General features: G+C 42.0%; 1 pseudogene; it reads left to right on the top strand.

Annotated features, from left to right (window-relative positions):
• The first annotated feature begins 15558 nt into the window (after nt 1–15558).
• LOC127316312 (WAT1-related protein At5g64700-like) lies at nt 15559–19212 on the top strand (annotated as a pseudogene).
• The last annotated feature ends 21 nt before the right edge of the window (nt 19213–19233 follow it).

Below are 19233 nucleotides of genomic sequence, written 5' to 3'. Positions count from 1 at the left end.
CATTTGGAGGATAGCGAGAGTGAAGTTTTTAGGAAAGAAAGAGATGAGCTTGAGGAAATTTTTCTTCGCCAACCTATTCTTAAGCATGATTTACCGGTGGAAGATCTGGGTACAACACCGCCACCAAAGGAAGATCCTGTTTTTGATTTAAAGCCTTTGCCTGATAATCTTAAATATGCTCATATTGATGATAAGAAAATATATCATGTTATTATTAGTTCTAAGCTTTCAGAGTTTGAAGAAGAAAGGCTATTGGAAATATTGAAGAAACACCGAGGAGCTATTGGCTACACTCTTGATGATTTGAAGGGGATTTCTCCTTCTATTTGCCAACATGCTATTAATATGGAAGATGATGCAAAGCCTGTTGTTGAACATTAGCGTCGTCTAATTCCGAAGATGAAGGAAGTGGTAAGGAATGAGGTATTAAGACTTCTTGAAGCTGGTATTATATATCCTATTGCTGATAGTAGATGGGTTAGTCCTGTGCATTGTGTTCCCAAGAAAGGAGGAATGACTGTTGTGCCTAATGATAATGATGAGCTCATCCCTCAAAGAGTAGTTGTAGGGTATAGAATGTGCATTGATTTTCGAAAAGTTAATAAAGTTACTAAGAAAGATCATTACCCTTTACCATTTATTGATCAAATGCTAGAAAGATTGTCTAAAAATACTCATTTTTGCTTTCTTGATGGTTATTCGGATTTTCACAAATTTTGTTAAAACTAAAGATCAAGAGAAAACCACTTTTACTTGTCCCTATGGAACTTATGCTTATAGACGTATGCCTTTTGGTTTATGTAATGCTCCTGCTACTTTTCAAAGATGCATGTCTGCTATTTTTCATGGTTTTTGCGAGAGTATCGTAGAGGTATTCATGGATGATTTTTCCGTCTATGGGAATTCTTTTGATAGTTGCTTGCGAAACCTTGATAAAGTTTTGCAGAGATGTGAAGAAACTAACCTTGTTCTTAATTGGGAGAAATGCCACTTTATGGTTAATGAAGGAATTGTATTGGGACATAAAATTTCTGAGAAAGGTATTGAAGTTGATAGAGCTAAAGTTGAAGCAATTGAGAAGATGCCCTATCCGAGGGATGTTAAAGGTATTCGTAGTGTTCTTGGTCATGCTGGGTTTTATAGGAGATTTATTAAAGATTTCTCCAAGATTTCAAAGCCTCTTACTAATCTTCTTCAAAAAGACGTACCTTTTGTTTTTGATGATGATTGTAAGGAAGCTTTTGAAACTCTAAAGAAAGCCTTAACAACTGCTCCTGTAGTTGAACCTCCTGATTGGAATTTGCCTTTTGAAATTATGTGTGATGCTAGTGATTTTGCTGTAGGCGCTGTTCTTGGACAGCGAGTAGATAAAAAACTGAATGTTATTCATTATGCTAGTAAAACTCTTGATGCTGCTCAAAGAAATTATGCTACAACTGAAAAAGAATTATTAGCTGTAGTCTTTGCTCAAAGAAATTATGCTCCTTTTCTTCGCGAAACCCTTCGTCCCGAAAACCTAAGCCAGAGAGGATACCTCGCGAAGAGTTACGGCCGCCTCTGCGGGGCGGAGAACACCAGAGAGAAAAGAGCTCTCCGGCGGGCAGGAATCCGCCGGGGAAATTCCCTCCCGGAGGGGGAAATCGACGCCATCGTCACCGTCATCGAGCTGGACATCATCTCCATCACCATCATCATCATCTCCACCATCATCACCGCCGTCTCCACCGCTGGACACCGTCACCGCCGTAGCAATTTGGGTTTTATCTTGATTGTTTGATAGGGGAAACTCTCCCGGTATCGATCTCTACTTGTTGTTGATGCTATTGAGTGAAACCATTGAACCAAGTTTATGTTCAGATTGTTATTCATCATCATATCACCTCTGATCATGTTCCATATGATGTCTCGTGAGTAGTTCGTTTAGTTCTTGAGGACATGGGTGAAGTCTAAATGTTAGTAGTGAACTATGGTTGAGTAATATTCAATGGTATGATATTTAAGTTGTGGTGTTATTCTTCTAGTGGTGTCATGTGAACGTCGACTACATGACACTTCACCATTTATGGGCCTAGGGGAATGCATCTTGTACTCGTTTGCCAATTGCGGGGTTGCCGGAGTGACAGAAACCTAAACCCCCGTTGGTATATCGATGCAGGAGGGATAGCAGGATCTCAGAGTTTAAGGCTGTGGTTAGATTTATTCTTAATTACTTTCTTGTAGTTGCGGATGCTTGCAAGGGGTATAATCACAAGTATGTATTAGTCCTAGGAAGGGCGGTACATTAGCATAGGTTCACCCACACAACACTTATCATAACAATGAAGATTATTTAGCCGTATGTAGCGAAAACACTAGACTAAAATCCCGTGTGTCCTCGAGAACGTTTGGTCATTATAAGTAAACAAACCGGCTTGTCCTTTGTGCTAAAAAGGATTGGGCCACTCGCTGCAATTGTTACTCTCGCACTTTACTTACTCGTACTTTATTCAACTGTTACATCAAAACCCCCTAAATACTTGTCTGTGAGCATTTACAGTGAATTCTTCATCGAAACTGCTTGTCAACACCTTCTGCTCCTCGTTGGGATCGACATTCTTACTTATCGAAAATACTACGATACACCCCCTATACTTGTGGGTCATCACCCGCCGGAGAGCTCTTTTCTCTCTGGTGTTCTCCGCCCCGCAGAGGCGGCTGTGGCTCTTCGCGAGGTACCCTCTGTAGCTTAGGTTTTCGGGACGAAGGGTTTCGCGAAGAAAAGGAGGCGAAAGGGGCTGTGGGGCCCCCACACCACAGGGTGGCGCGGCCAGGCCATGGGCCGCGCCGGCCTGTGGTCTGGCCCCACCTTGGGCCTTCTCAGCTCCTCCTTCTGGCTTCCTTCGTCATCTTGAAAAATAGGATTTTTGGTATAATTTCCTTCCACAGTTGATCTTCCGAAATATTGCGTTCTGACGGTGCTTTTTCCAGCAGAATCCTGGCTCCGGTGCTTGATCCTCCAATAATGATGAAACATGCAAAATAGATGAAATAACATAAGTATTGTGTCCCAATATGAAATATATCAATGAATAACAGCAAATTATGATATAAAATAGTGATGCAAATTGGACGTATCAACTCCCCCCAAGCTTAGACTTCGCTTGTCCCCAAGCGAAACTGAACTCGGTAAACAGGACCACATGTTTATGGAGTGAAGAGTCGATAAATAAAATACGGACAAGAAGCATCATATTCATTCACACAAGACATTCTAGTAAACAACTTCCTCATATAACTCAACTTGAAACAAGTATAAAGTAATCACAAATAAAGGTGCATAAGAAATCATAGTTGGTGATGGCAAACTTCGTTCTTGGTCAGAGAACAATTAACAGATTATACTTATCTCATTGAGCAGCGCTCTCATGTTAAAGTTTATAAGGCACAACTTGCATACTCAATCATAATGGTCTCCTCATGATCATTGATAACTTGCAAAGCTATATTCATTCAGATAAAACTTGTACTAAACAAGGAAGAATAAAAGACATGATAAAGCAAATCACAATATAATAGTTTGATCACAACAACTAAAATGCTTGCTTGAGATGGAGGGAAATAGGTTTACTGACTCAACAGAAAATAAAAGACAGGCCCTTCGCAGAGGGAAGCAGGGATTAAATCATGTGCTAGAGCTTTTTCAGTTTTGAAATCATATAGAGATAATAAAAGTAACATTTTGAGAGGTGTTTGTTGTTGTCAACGACTGGTAGCGGGTACTCTAACCCCCTTGCCAGACAACCTTCAAAGAGCGGCTCCCATTTTATTTTTATTTTGTGTGGCACTCCTTCCAACCTTTCTTTCACAAACCATGGCTAACCGAATCCTCGGGTGCCTGCCAACAATCTCATACCATGAAGGAGTGTCTAATTAGTTTAATTAGTTTGGGACTGGGAATCCCATTGCCAGCTCTTTTTGCAAAATTATTGGATAAGCGGATGAAGCCACTAGTCCATTGGTGAAAGTTGCCCAACAAGATTGAAACATAAAACACCACATACTTCCTCATGAGCTATAAAACATTGACACAAATAAGAGATACTAAGTTTTGAATTGTCTAAAGGTAGCACATGAAGTATTTACTTGGAATGGCAGAAAATACCATGTAGTAGGTAGGTATGGTGGACACAAATGACATAGGTTTGGACTAAGGTTTGGACGCACGAGAAGTATTCCCTCTCAGTACAAGTCTTTGGCTAGCAAGGCTAATTAGCAAGCATAAGAGTTGAAGGAAACAAACAAATATACATGTGATAGAAACAATCATGCATCCCCCTTGTAAGGACAAACAATTTTAACTTCAGAATAATAAGCTATGAGCTAACAAGAAAGAAAGACAATGAAATAACTACATGTATTTCTCTTTTCTACTTAAACCTCAAAGTGTTGTTGCTATTGACCAATGCTAAGTTTGCCAAAACCAAATAGATTTATTCAATGCTCCCAAAGTGATACCAATACTAACAACAAGGTAAATCATATAATAGAGATTGCAAACTAAAATAAGATGTGCAATATGTAAATGATAAGACTTCTCATTAATATTCCATAACGATAACTCACACCAAGGGATACATAGATAACCAACTAAAGGGGAGATACTTCCAAACTGCAACCCATCTTATATGATAACTTCCCTACTCATGATATGACACTACTTGACAATAAAAAGTAAAAGATAGTGATGATGTGATACCGCGGCACTCCCCCAAGCTTGGAACAAACCAAGGGGATGCCAATACCGATGATGAATTACTCCTTCGGCGATGGGGGTGATGAACTCCCGTCATCAAACTTCCAAGGAAGAGGCTCTCCATCAAGAAACGACATCTTGGTCTTGGGAATCCTGAAACTAGCAGCACAGCTTATGTATTTAAACCTGTTTTCATACTCACGATTCGATTCGAACGTCATAGAGTTGTGCTTGGAGCTTGTTGGTGGTGTCGTGAAGTGAGAGGATGTCGCCCCAAAGCTTTGCAGTTTCCTTCTCATGTTCAGCAATGAGTTCAGACACAATCCTGTGGAAGATATCCACCTCACGCTCAGCCATCTTCTTGTATTTGAAAACCTCTTGTTCTAGCTTCTCCATCCTGTCTTCCAAGCTTCCTTCTCCTTTAGGACCCTGGACATCCTTGATCTGCAGTTCTCCTTCAACGAGCAGCAACTCCTTGGGGTGCATCCTCAGCTCCTCCATGTACAAGTTGCCAACATCCTTGCAGGAGCTGTCCTTCGGAGTTTCCGACGAAGACATGATGGCTCTAGATCCGAAGCAAATCTGGCAAAAAAATTTCAAACAAAACACGTCGAGAAAACGATATGCGGGCCTCCAGGGGTCCGGGGGATTATATAGCAAAAAATTTCACGACAAAAGGAAAGTACCAGATCGAACCAGGGTCGGAAAGGGGCGACGAGGCGGCCAGAGCATAGGTCGGCACGGGCCCAGGTCAGGCCGCGCCGGCCTATGGTGGCACGCCCTCGTGCGTCTTTTCCACTCCGTTTCGATCTCGTAATTTTTCATATTTTCCAAAAACAGCAAAAATATTGTTCGGAAAGTAAATTGTGAACTTTTCATTACCAGTACTGTTACCTATTCAAAGTCGAGTTCTGGCGGACTGTCAATTTGTCCTTTAATGAAAGCCTCCGGTGTTTCCACTTGAATAATATCAACATCAACATTATAAGAATCACCTGAGATATAATGCTTGAGTCTTTGTCCATTCACCACTTGCGTGGCATTGCCTTGGAGAGAGCTAATTTTAATTGCTCCTGAACGATACACCTCCTCAACAACATACGGTCCTTCCCATTTCGAGAGTAATTTCCCTGCAAAGAATCTGAGACGAGACCGATACAATAGGACTTTATCCCCAATAGTAAATTCTCTTTTGATAATCCTCCTATCATGCCATTTTTTTACTTTCTCTTTAAAGAGTTTAGCATTTTTATAGGCTTCACTTCTCCATTGATCTAGAGAACTTAATTGCAACAACCTCTTATTACCGGCAAGTTTAGGATCTTTATTTAATTCTCTAACAGCCCAATAAGCTTTGTGCTCTAGTTCTAAAGGTAAATGACAAGCTTTTCCGTAAACCATTTTAGAAGGTGACATTCCCATGGGATTTTTATAAGCAGTTCTATAAGCCCATAGTGCATCCTTCAATTTACTAGCCCAATTCTTTCTAGTTTTATTAACAGTCTTTTGCAAGATAGATTTCATCTCTCTATTTGATAATTCTACTTGCCCACTAGTTTGAGGATGATAAGCGGAAGCAATTCTATGATTAATACCATACCTAGCAAGAGTTTTTCTAAAACCTCCATGAATAAAATGAGAACCTCCATCAGTCATAATATATCTAGGCACTCCAAATCTAGGAAAAATAATGTCTAAAAGCATTCTTAAAGAGGTCTCACCATCAGCACTTTTTGTAGGTATGGCTTCCACCCATTTAGTAACATAATCAACAGCAACAAGTATATGAGTGTTACCTTCTGAAGACGGAAAAGGTCCCATGAAGTCAAATCCCCAACAATCAAATGGTTCAATAACAAGAGTATAATTCATAGGCATTTCATTACGTCTGGAGATATTACCAACCCTTTGGCATTCATCACAAGATAAAATAAACTTTCTCGCATCCTTGAAGAGAGTTGGCCAATAAAAACCTGATTGTAGAACCTTTTGCGCGGTTCTTTCTCCGGCGTGATGTCCTCCATAAGCACTACCATGAAATTACTCAATATCTCTTGTTGTTCATATTCGGGAACACACCTTCGCAGAATACCATCCACTCCTTCTTTATATAAGTGTGGGTCATCCCAGAAATAATGCCTCAAGTCATAAAATAATTTCCTCCTTTGCTGAGCTGAAAAGGTTGGAGGCAAGTACTTGGAAACAATAAAGTTAGCATAATCAGCATACCAAGGACTGTCTCGCGAGCTCACCTTTATTACAGCCAATTGTTCATTTGGAAAACTATCATTAACAGGAACAGGATCATAAGCAATATTTTCCAATCTAGACAAACTATCAGCAACAGGATTATCAGCACCTTTCCTATCTACAATATGTAAATCAAATTCTTGCAAAAGAAGTACCCATCTAATAAGCCTCGGCTTAGCATCTTTCTTTGTCATAAGGTATCTAATTGCAGCATGATCAGTATGAATCGTAACTTTTGAATCAACAGTATAAGATCTAAATTTATCACAAGCAAAGACTACAGCTAATAATTCTTTTTCAGTTGTAGCATAATTTCTTTGAGCAGCATCAAGAGTTTTACTAGCATAATGAATAACATTCAGTTTTTTATCTACTCGCTGTCCAAGAACAGTGCCTACAGCAAAATCACTAGCATCACACATAATTTCAAAAGGCAAATTCCAATCAGGAGGTTCAACTACAGGAGCAGTTGTTAAGGCTTTCTTTAGAGTTTCAAAAGCTTCCTTACAATCATCATCAAAAACAAAAGGTACGTCTTTTTGAAGAAGATTAGTAAGAGGCTTTGAAATCTTGGAGAAATCTTTAATAAATCTCCTATAAAACCCAGCATGACCAAGAACACTACGAATACCTTTAACATCCCTCGGATAGGGCATCTTCTCAATTGCTTCAACTTTAGCTCTATCAACTTCAATACCTCTCTCAGAAATTTTATGTCCCAATACAATTCTTTCATTAACCATAAAGTGGCATTTCTCCCAATTAAGAACAAGGTTAGTTTCTTCACATCTCTGCAAAACTTTATCAAGGTTTCGCAAGCAACTATCAAAAGAATTCCCATAGACGGAAAAATCATCCATGAATACTTCCACAATACTCTCACAAAAGCCATGAAAAATAGCAGACATGCATCTTTGAAAAGTAGCAGGAGCATTACATAAACCAAAAGGCATACGCCTATAAGCATAAGTTCCATAGGGACAAGTAAAAGTGGTTTTCTCTTGATCTTTAGTTTTAACAGCAATTTGTGAAAACCCAGAATAACCATCAAGAAAGCAAAAATGAGTATTTTTAGACAATCTTTCTAGCATTTGATCAATAAATGGTAGAGGGTAATGATCTTTCTTAGTGACTTTATTAACTTTTCGAAAATCAATGCACATTCTATACCCTACAACTACTCTTTGAGGGATGAGCTCATCATTATCATTAGGCACAACAGTCATTCCTCCTTTCTTGGAAACGCAATGCACAGGACTAACCCATCTACTATCAGCAATAGGATATATAATACCAGCTTCAAGAAGTTTTAATACCTCATTCCTTACCACCTCCTTCATCTTCGGAATTAGACGACGCTGATGTTCAACAACAGGCTTTGCATCATCTTCCATATTAAAAGCATGTTGGCAAATAGAAGGAGAAATCCCCTTCAAATCATCAAGAGTGTAGCCAATAGCTCCTCGGTGTTTCTTCAATATTTCCAATAACCTTTCTTCCTCAATCTCTGAAAGCTTAGAACTAATAATAACAGGATATATTTTCTTATCATCAATATGAGCATATTTAAGATTATCAGGTAAAGGCTTTAAATCAAAAACAGGATCTTCCTTTGGTGGCGGTGTTGTACCCAAATCTTCCACCGGTAAATCATGCTTGAGAATAGGTTGGCGAAGAAAAATTTCCTCAAGCTCATCTCTTTCTTTCCTAAAAACTTCACTCTCGCTATTCTCCAAATGTTGCTGCAAAGGATTATTAGGAACAAGAACAATAGATGCACACTGCTCCATTTTAAAATCATCACTAGGCAAATCAGCTTTATAAGGAGTTTTGATAAATTTAGAGAAGTTAAACTCATAAGATTCACCAGCAAATTTAGTCAAAATTTTCTCTTTCTTGCAATCTATAATAGCTCCACAAGTATTTAGAAAAGGTCTACCAAAAATGATAGGACAATAATCACTAGCAGCAGAACCAAGTACCAAAAAGTCATAGGATATTTAATCTTACCACATAGAACTTCTACATCTCGAACAATACCAATTGGAGAAATAGTTTCTCTATTAGCCAGCTGAATAACCACATCAATATCTTCAAGTTCACAAGAATCAATTTCGTGCATAATCTCCGTGTAAAGCTCATAAGGAATAGCACTAACACTTGCACCAATATCACATAAACCATAATAGCAATGATCACCAATTCTAACAGATAGCATAGGAACACTAACTTGTTTGGGTTTATTAGGATGTGAAACAATATTAGAAGCATCTTCACAGAAAATAATATGACCATCCTCCACATTTTCAGTCACAAGATCTTTAACTATTGCAACAAGAGGTTCAACTTTTATTTGTTCTTCAGGTTCTACAGTGTTTCTTTTCACTTTTATGAACCGCACTATTTATAACAGAGTACTCCTTCATTTTAGCAGGGAAAGGAGTTTTTTCAATATAAGCTTCAGGAATAACATGATCAGCAGTTTCAACTACAACGCATTTATTAATAGATGAATCAATTTTATCTTTATACGGTTCATGATACTTATCAAAATTCTTCTTAGGCAATTCATAATGAGAGGCAAAAGCTTTATAAAGATTTGCAGCAACTTGAGAATCAAGACCATATGTAGCACTCATATTACGAAATTTATCAGTATCCATAAAAGCTTCAATGCATTTATAATCATAAATTATACCTGATTCTCTATCCTTGTCGTTCTCCCAACCTTCAGTATTTTCTTGGATCCGATCAAGAAGGTCCCTTTTAAACTCTTCTTTGTTGCGTGTAAATGATCCAGAACAAGAAGTATCCAGCAAGGTCTTGTCTTGAAAAGAAAGTCTTGCATAGAAATTATCAATAGTAACATTACCAGGAAGCTCATGAATGGGGCATTTGAGCATTAAAGACTTCAATCTCCCCCAAGCTTGGGCAATACTTTCTCCATCATGAGGCCAGAAATTATATATGCGGTTACGATCTTTGTGAATTTCACTTGGAGGATAGAATTTAGAATAAAATAAAGGCACAATGTCCTCCCAATCAAGAGAATCACCATTCTTCAGCAATCTATACCAATGCGCCGCTTTACCAGACAGCGATATAGAGAATAGTTTCTTTCTAACTTCATTCATGGCAATACCTGCACATTTGAATAACCCGCATAATTCATGCAAAAATAGTAAATGATCACCGGGATGGACAGTTCCATCCCCTTCATAGCGGTTATCCATAACACGTTCAATAATTTTCATAGGTATTTTATATGGTATCACTTCCTCACCTGGCGCCTCATCCACTACCGTTGCAGTAGTAGTAGATTTCCCAAATAGAAATTGAAGAGAAGATCTCTCCATAATGACTTATAGCAGCAGGCAGAAATAAAATCAGCACAAACAGTAAAGTTTTCCTTACCAATTCCACTTAGCAATAGCGCTTCACTCCCCGGCAACGGCGCCAGAAAATAGTCTTGATGACCCACAAGTATAGGGGGTGTATCGTAGTATCTTCGATAAGTAAGAATGTCGATCCCAACGAGGAGCAGAAGGTTTTGACAAGCAGTTTCGATGAAGGATTCACTGTAAATGCTCACAGACAAGTATTCAGGGGGTTTTGATGTAACAGATGAATAAAGTACAAGTAAGTAAAATGCGAGAGAAATAATTGCAGCGAGTGGCCCAATCCTTTTTAGCACAAAGGACAAGCCGGTTTGTTTACTTATAATGACCAAACGTTCTCGAGGACACACGGGATTTTAGTCTAGTGCTTTCGCTACATACGGCTAAATAATCTTCATTGTTATGATAAGTGTTGTGTGGGTGAACCTATGCTAATGTACCGCCCTTCCTAGGACTAATACATACTTGTGATTATACCCCTTGCAAGCATCCGCAACTACAAGAAAGTAATTAAGAATAAATCTAACCACAGCCTTAAACTCTGAGATCCTGCTATCCCTCCTGCATCGATATACCAACGGGGGTTTAGGTTTCTGTCACTCCGGCAACCCCGCAATCGGCAAACGAGTACAAGATGCATTCCCCTAGGCCCATAAAGGTGAAGTGTCGTGTAGTCGACGTTCACACGACACCACTAGAAGAATGACACCACAACTTAAATATCATAACATTGAATATTACTCAACCATAATTCACTACTAACATTTAGACTTCACCCATGTCCTCAAGAACTAAACGAACTACTCACGAGACATCATATGGAACATGATCAGAGGTGATATGATGATGAATAACAATCTGAACATAAACCTTGGTTCAATGGTTTCACTCAATAGCATCAACAACAAGTAGAAATCGATACCGGGAGAGTTTCCCCTATCAAACAATCAAGGAGTTTCCCCTATCAAACAATCAAGATCAAACCCAAATTGCTACGGTGGTGACGGTGTCCAGCGGTGGAGACGGCGGTGATGATGGTGGAGATGATGATGATGGTGATGGAGATGATATCCAGCTCGATGACGGTGACGATGGCGTCGATTTCCCCCTCCGGGAGGGAATTTCCCCGGCGGATTCCTGCCCGCCGGAGAGCTCTTTTCTCTCTGGTGTTCTCCGCCCCGCAGAGGCGGCTGTGGCTCTTCGCGAGGTACCCTCTGTAGCTTAGGTTTTCGGGACGAAGGGTTTCGCGAAGAAAAGGAGGCGAAAGGGGCTGTGGGGCCCCCACACCACAAGGTGGCGCGGCCAGGCCATGGGCCGCGCCGGCCTGTGGTCTGGCCCCACCTTGGGCCTTCTCAGCTCCTCCTTCTGGCTTCCTTCGTCATCTTGAAAAATAGGATTTTTGGTATAATTTCCTTCCACAGTTGATCTTCCGAAATATTGCGTTCTGACGGTGCTTTTTCCAGCAGAATCCACGGCTCCGGTGCTTGATCCTCCAATAATGATGAAACATGCAAAATAGATGAAATAACATAAGTATTGTGTCCCAATATGAAATATATCAATGAATAACAGCAAATTATGATATAAAATAGTGATGCAAATTGGACGTATCAGGGATTATCTTCAGGGTGAAAACCTAAGATCGTTGATCGGGCGACGATGGTGTTAGAGCACTGTTCCCTTCTTGGAGGCATCGTTTTTGGAGAGTCTGTATTTCAGGTGTCTTGGCGGTGGATGTATACATCAATGGATGGCTCATCTGCATCATACAACTATATCAAACACAATCACGATCCTAAAATTAGTACCGCACGGTCTAAACGAGAAAATAGTTGCTAACCTTTTAGAACAAGTGGAAATTAGGAGGAGGAAGCTTAAGTGTGGTTCGGGCACCTTATATCATGTTTGTCTTCTGTGACCTATGGTGGCATCACTCTAACACACATTTCAACAAATACCTCTAGTGCATACGAATAAAAAAACTAGCACAAACCCACACTCCTCCCACCAGGGAAAAAACAAAAGAGAGGGGAGAGGGGGCTGCCATATATATAGGGCCAACCCATTTGTCCGGGTTTGAGGGGGAGCACATGGCTGCAGACCCCTTTAGTCCCGGTTTGTGTCTCAAACCGGGACAAAAGGTTCTAACGACCCGGGACCAAAGGGTGCCGTACACGTGAGCGGATTCGGGTCGACGTGGCCAGACATTTAGTCCCGGTCTAGACTACGACCAGACTAAAGCAGCCTGACGAAAGTCCTGTTTTCTACTAGTGTGAGACGGTTGGTTCAAAAGAAAAAAAAACTAAGTCTATATAGAAGGGGAAGGCGTGTGATGATTGATTATAAGGTGGACGCTAAGCAAGATGCCATGTCCCATTGCCCCCAACCACCCAAGTGGAGTGGCTCTGATTTGAAAACTAGGTGAATTCCTCGCGCGCGTTGCTGCGGGAATCTGGAAGAAAGTATTAAGAGTACACTATAGATGAGATTTTTCTTACAAACTACTTAACATATATAAAATGCAATATTCATTTAGGTGGAACAATTATCCTTAATCATCAAACAAATGATACCTTTCACAAATTGGTTTTAAGTGTCCTACATAAGGAAGATGAGTGAAGACAGTTATAAAATACCCGGGGATGCTATCTAAGCAAAGTAGTTATGTAGCAAAAAAAAATTTTGATATACACTGCCAAAATTGTATTCCTTCTAATGACTGAAATTTCACGTCTTATAATGAAATATTTGGAAGACCAATCTTGCATACAATATGTGAATTTGTGGCCAATCAAAGTGCAGTATTATTCAGAAGGAACATCATCCCAACGATTATACCTAGTTTGCAGGATAAGGCCAAAGTGGGGGAAATTATTTTGAAAAAGAGAACAAATAAAAAAGGAATTTTTGGTACATATGACCACATCATCCACCTTGCATTAGCATCAGAGCAGCTAGCTCACGAAGATTACCAGTATGGAAGCCGGCAGAAATGCACTTTCATGACCACTACATGTATTGTGTGTACCGGTTGAAACCCATGGCACATGACATATACGGGCACCACAATACCACATGACATGATGTTGATGATGTCCGCGCAGACATGGATGAATTAGGACCTTGTAGCCCTTGTAGTGCAACATCAACTCTAACTCATGCTAGAAAAGCTGACCTCCTAGATCATGGATCGCCACAGTTTGGTGTATCTGCTTTCTAATCTTTCGTGCATTAGACTACAACCCGCGCATGGCATTTGTGCTGAAAAGCAGAGCAGCGAGATATATAGGAGTATTAGGCAAGAGGAGTGCTTGGTCATTGGTTCTGTCAGACGTTTAGCATGGTGAGACTGGGTAGCAAATAGCCGCACCTGAAGTGATGCACATACAGAGGCGATCAGATCCCCGACGACGTACTGGCTGACAAGACTGAATCTTATTCCTGAAGAGACAGAGGTGGGGAGGGTTACCAATTGAATCAGATTTTACGGAGGCAATGTTGATTAAGGCCGCGCCGGTGGCCAGGAGGATTCTTGCTGGGAGGAAGGTATTTATCGGCACGTATGTCCCTTTGACTACCTCCACGAATTTCTTTCCGCAATCTGCGTGCATGGATGCCAGAGACAATTCTATGGCTGACATCATGAGCGGAGGAAGATGAGACGGCTGCGGTTTCTATTTAGTCTAGTCACAACTGGAACTAGTATCATGCACATGATACTAGTTTATGATACTAACCCCACAATGCGTAATATCATAAAATAGTACTCCCTCCGTCTTAGAGTGTAAGTCACAATCCTCTAATATCTTGGCCCAAGGCGTAACATGATTGGGGCAGAAATTGTGACTAATTAGACCGGACTGTGATGTTTCGTTACTGCAACAACCAATAAAAACAACCCCATAATTATTGCATGCATGGTGGAGTGAGTCTCCCGCATAGCTGCATGTGGAGAAGAGGAAGGTGAGGCTGCATGTATGCGCTAATTAACTCCAATTAATGCAAAATTGTGCCTTATTTGCCTCATATGTGGGACAATCTGAAAACGAGATTGTGACTTACACTCTAGGACGGAGGGAGTAGTATCATAGTATTATCATATTTAATGTTTTGTAGAGTGTCAATGCAAATATGTGTACTAGATGTGTTTGCCATTAAATTTTCTAGTTTTACGTTCTATGATACGGTATCATATTATGATACCACTCTCATCTCTCACCTCATTAATTGATGCGTCACATCAGATTTTTACCATAGCATGCATGATACTATTTATGATACTCTTATTGTGGCTAGTCTTAGGACTGGGGAGATGAATGAGGGAAGAGAAAGAGGTCTTTTGGTTTCTCAGACTGGTTAGCTGCGCATGGTAGCGTATTGAAAGCTGATCTTGCAGGAAATCCAGTGCGTTAATACTTGATCAAATGGCTCTGAATATTTCAGGTGAGGCTTATTGTGGATGCAGCTTGCAAACATTAAATACACTTAGCGGGGATCAACTTTATAGATATTATAGATATATTGACCATGCCACTTAATTCAAAGATATACTTCCCCGTTCTCTTTTACTCTACATTGTACTAGAAAAAATCAGACAAATTAGTAGTGCATTTATTAGTACTACTTAAATTAGTAAACAACCGATTCAAGCTACATTGAAAATAGTGACATCCAATAGATAAAAGAGGACCATTCGGTTTCCGTATTCTTGTTGACTAAAAGCTAGAATGTACTTATCTTTTTCCAGAATAAATTTAGGTCTAGAATGCAGAGTATTTTAGAACGGAGAGAGTATATCCTTAAGAAAAGAAAACTTATTGCCTCTTTTTTTTCAAGACATTCCAAATATTTTCTTGATCGTTTGAAGCAGGATCGACCTTGTGGTCATTATCTATACTGCCGAATATTTCAGTTTTTTTTTTCTATTTCTTGATCGATTTTTTCCCAGAGTAGGTAGTAGACAGTAGTACCCTAGATCGAATTGTGAGGCATTAATGCATTTGCGTATGCAATGGAAAACATACAGTAACCAGGAGCTAACTAACCACACGCAACGCAAGGCGACCGCCAGCGGCCAGCCCCCGGCAGTGCCATTGTTCGTTTCCGGCTATATATTGCGGCCTCCTCTCCCGGCGTTAGCTCGGCTCGCGTCCCAGGATTATTAGGAAAGCTCACGCACACTAACTAGTCCGGCGGGCCGGTCATGGCGGGAGGCGGCGGCGACATGGAAGCGGCGGCCGTGGCCACGGAGGCGGCGAGGGACGCGGGGAAGAGGAGGAGGAGGGCGGAGTGGGTGGCGCTGCCGGCCGGGATGGTGCTGGTGCAGGTGTTCACGGTGGTGACGATGGTGATGTCGAAGGTGGCCCTCAACGCCGGCATGCACCCGCTGGTCCTCCTCGTCTACCGCAACCTCGTCGCCGCCGCCGCCGTCGCGCCCCTCGCCCTCGTCTTCGAGAGGTACGTACGTACGCGCAAGTGGATTTTCGCCGCGTCCGTCCATCCGTGATGCAGGAACATAATTTTGTTCTTAGCTAGGTCCCAGAGTACTTCGCTACCAGACGTACGCCATGCGTACAGTCCAACAGCATAGGCGCACACGTACGTAGATAGACTGACACACGTACGTATACGAAATGAACAATTCACTCGTCAATTTGTTGCGACGAAAAACACGAACGGCGATCGACCGACAAAGTCCAGTGACGAGCGATTCCTCTTGCTTTTCATATACCGGTAGTACCCTAGTAGTTCCTCTGTTTCAAAATGAGTATGGCAGATTTACGTCTCAATTTGGGTACTTCTATCATTGGAGAGTCAGCCTATGAATAATTGGTTTATAGAGCAGACTGAAAGTCACAGTTTTTTACTTATATTTCTCCTAACTTGATGTTTATTGCTCTACATGAAAATTAGACACAGATATACAAGCTTTTGTCAAAAATAATGGATATACATTTGTACACCCATCTCTCTCTGCCTATATGCATCTATCCAGCTTCTGGTGATTCACCCAGAACGAACTCATGCAATTCTCCTGTTTCTTGGATCTCAAGATTCAAAAGTGTACTAGCGGAGATTAAGTCTTTGTAGCCTTTAGGTTTTGTTCGAAAGGATTAGGGTACTGGATTGAAGAATAGCTTAGTCTTAGACCTGAGGCTGCGTTTGGTTGATGGACTAATGTGGATGGGATGGGATGGTCTACATTCTGTGGATGGAATGAACATTATGCTGATCCCACATTTTGTTTGGTTGGTACAATCTGAGGGATGGGATGGAAAGCGGTTGGCAACGGGAATTTTTTTTTTTTGAAAGAGTGACGGGGAATACGAGGAATGAGGAGAGAATAATAGTCAGTGGTCCACCGATTAGCAAAACATGGCTGAGGAGGTTCGGCCAATTTTACCGGATCAGTTGATCTTTTTTTTGAGAAAATATTCCCTACAAGTGGATAGTACCATCCATCTCACTTACAACCAAACATAAGCAAAAGAGGGGCCGTCCCATCCCATCCCTCTTTTAATCAGCAACCAAACGCACCCTTAGGTTGGAGACGTTGAACTCTACTGTAGATCGTATATGTATCTAAACAACACAAATCTAGACAACTCTGTCAAACTTACTTTGAAACTGAGGGAGGGAGTAGTTCTCATGTTTACTGACAGCAGCAGTAGACATGCATGCGAGCACCTAGGCTAATAGAGGATCTGGCCGACGTTTGCCACGTGGCACGTAGTACCAGACAAGCATTCAGCCGCAAATGGAAACCTTGTACTACAGCAAGCTATCGGTGTTGTCTTTTTCTTTTTCTTTGACAGTTAGTTTTGCGACTGCACTAGACACTAGACACGCATGCAGTCTGCCAGCTATACGCTGGCCGATCTGGCCATGTATGCTGTCTCGATCGATCTCCATTTCTGCTAATCCAGATCATGCACAGACTTACACGCTGCAAGTGCACTGAACTCTGTCTGTCAATTTGGAAATTGTACACCTAACAAATACTCAGTCGTGTCTCTACGGTTTGTTCGTATATATCTGAATATGACCTCTCGGCCGATGCTTTCTCACCCACCCAAATTTAAGTGCTTCTACTTGCAATTTCGGTGATGTTCCATTCTGCTAACGAAAATAACTCTGGTCTCTCTCCCCAGTGGTCTAATTTATTTTTTATTATTATCAGGCGAAGGAAGTCATTTTCCATGCAATTTCATCGGAATTCACTGAATTTTTGAGTAGACCCCAGAATAATTAACTTTCTTTCAAAATATTACAGTACTATACATTAATTTAATTTCTAAAATATATTTAAATGAATGTCGAGGGAAAATTCAGCATGTTGGCCGAAATGAGTGCCGAAATAGCTGAAATTCACTTGATTTTAGTTATTTCCAACACCGGACAAAATATTTCCAAAATTGCAATTCCAAACCAAAGCTTGTGAGCTAGGTGCTTACATGAACGACAAGCGAAACAAAAAACACAACAACATTCCAAAAGAATTTCTACCAAGTTAATTCTGTTTGGAAACAACATTGTGTCTCTCATGCATCCATTTCCATGCATGCAACCTCATATGAGTACATCTTAGCTATGTAGAGGTCGGCTGAAATTGCTTCTAAAGAGTAATAAAGCGCTCATTATTAAAAAAAATGCATGCAACCTCATATCTTTCTTAATTCGGTCATTTCTCTGCACCCAAACACAACAACATCTCTTCTTACATTTGTTCCTGCATGCTGATTACTACAGGGCACTCTGGAAGAAACTGAACCTGGCGGTGCTGGGCTGGATCTTCATCAACGCCACGTTAGGGTTCGCATCGCAACCTAGAACCAAAGCATTTTAATTTTACAGTTGGTTGATCGTCAAAATTCCTCAAACATGGTGCCTGTGCGTGTGCTACGTGCAATGCACTGCATGGTGCAGAGTTCTGCTGGCGATGGGGCTCTACTACTGCGGCCTGCGCGCCACCAGCGCCGCCTACGCCGTCGACTTCCTCAACCTCATCCCGGTCGCCACATTTCTCATCGCCGTCGCGCTTCGGGCGGAGCGCCTCTCCCTCGCCGGCTGGCCGGGTAGGACCAAGCTCCTTGGCGCCGCCGCGGGCGTCGCCGGCACCATGGTCGTCAGCCTCTGCAAGGGCACCCACCTCCACCTCCCGCACCTGCGGGTATCCCACTCCCACGGCGCCAAACCTGTCACCTCCGTCCATGGCAGCCAGAACATGGTCGTCGGCACGCTGTTCCTGGTGGGCAGCTGCGTGAGCTACGCGCTCTGGTTCGTTGTCCAGGCCAGAGTCGCCGTCGTGTTCCCGTCGCGGTACTGGACCACGACCCTGACCTGCGCTGCCGGCAGCGTCCAGTCCGCCATCGCGGCCGTCGTGGTGGCCGCCCTCAGCGGCACCGGCGCCGGCGGGGCGTTGACATTGGAGGCGTGGAGGCTGCGGTGGGACGTGCAGCTGGCCACGGTGGTCTACTCCGGGGTGTTCAACACGGGGGTGACGTTCGTGCTCGTGTCCTGGGCGGTGGCTCGCCGCGGGCCCGTGTACCCGCCCATGTTCAACTCGCTCTCGCTGGTGGCAACCACCGTGGTCGACGCCCTCGTGCTCGGCACCGAGGTCTACCTTGGCGGCGTGCTCGGGGCGGCGCTCGTCGTGTTGGGGCTCTACGCCTTCCTCTGGGGCAAAGGCAAGGAGCTCGCAGCCGCCAGGGCCAAGGAGCTGGGGCGGTCGCCTGGAGACGACGACGATGGCGGCATTGCTTAGCGCGACATTGACCGAGCAAGAAAATAATTTAGCTAAAAACCTAGTTGAGGATTTAGATTGTCTCCGCTCGAGTTCAGTTACAGAATACC

This window comes from Lolium perenne, chromosome 7 (assembly GCF_019359855.2).
Source record: "Lolium perenne isolate Kyuss_39 chromosome 7, Kyuss_2.0, whole genome shotgun sequence".
NCBI classification, from domain to species: domain Eukaryota; kingdom Viridiplantae; phylum Streptophyta; class Magnoliopsida; order Poales; family Poaceae; genus Lolium; species Lolium perenne.
This window is presented reverse-complemented; position numbering and strand designations above follow the sequence as displayed.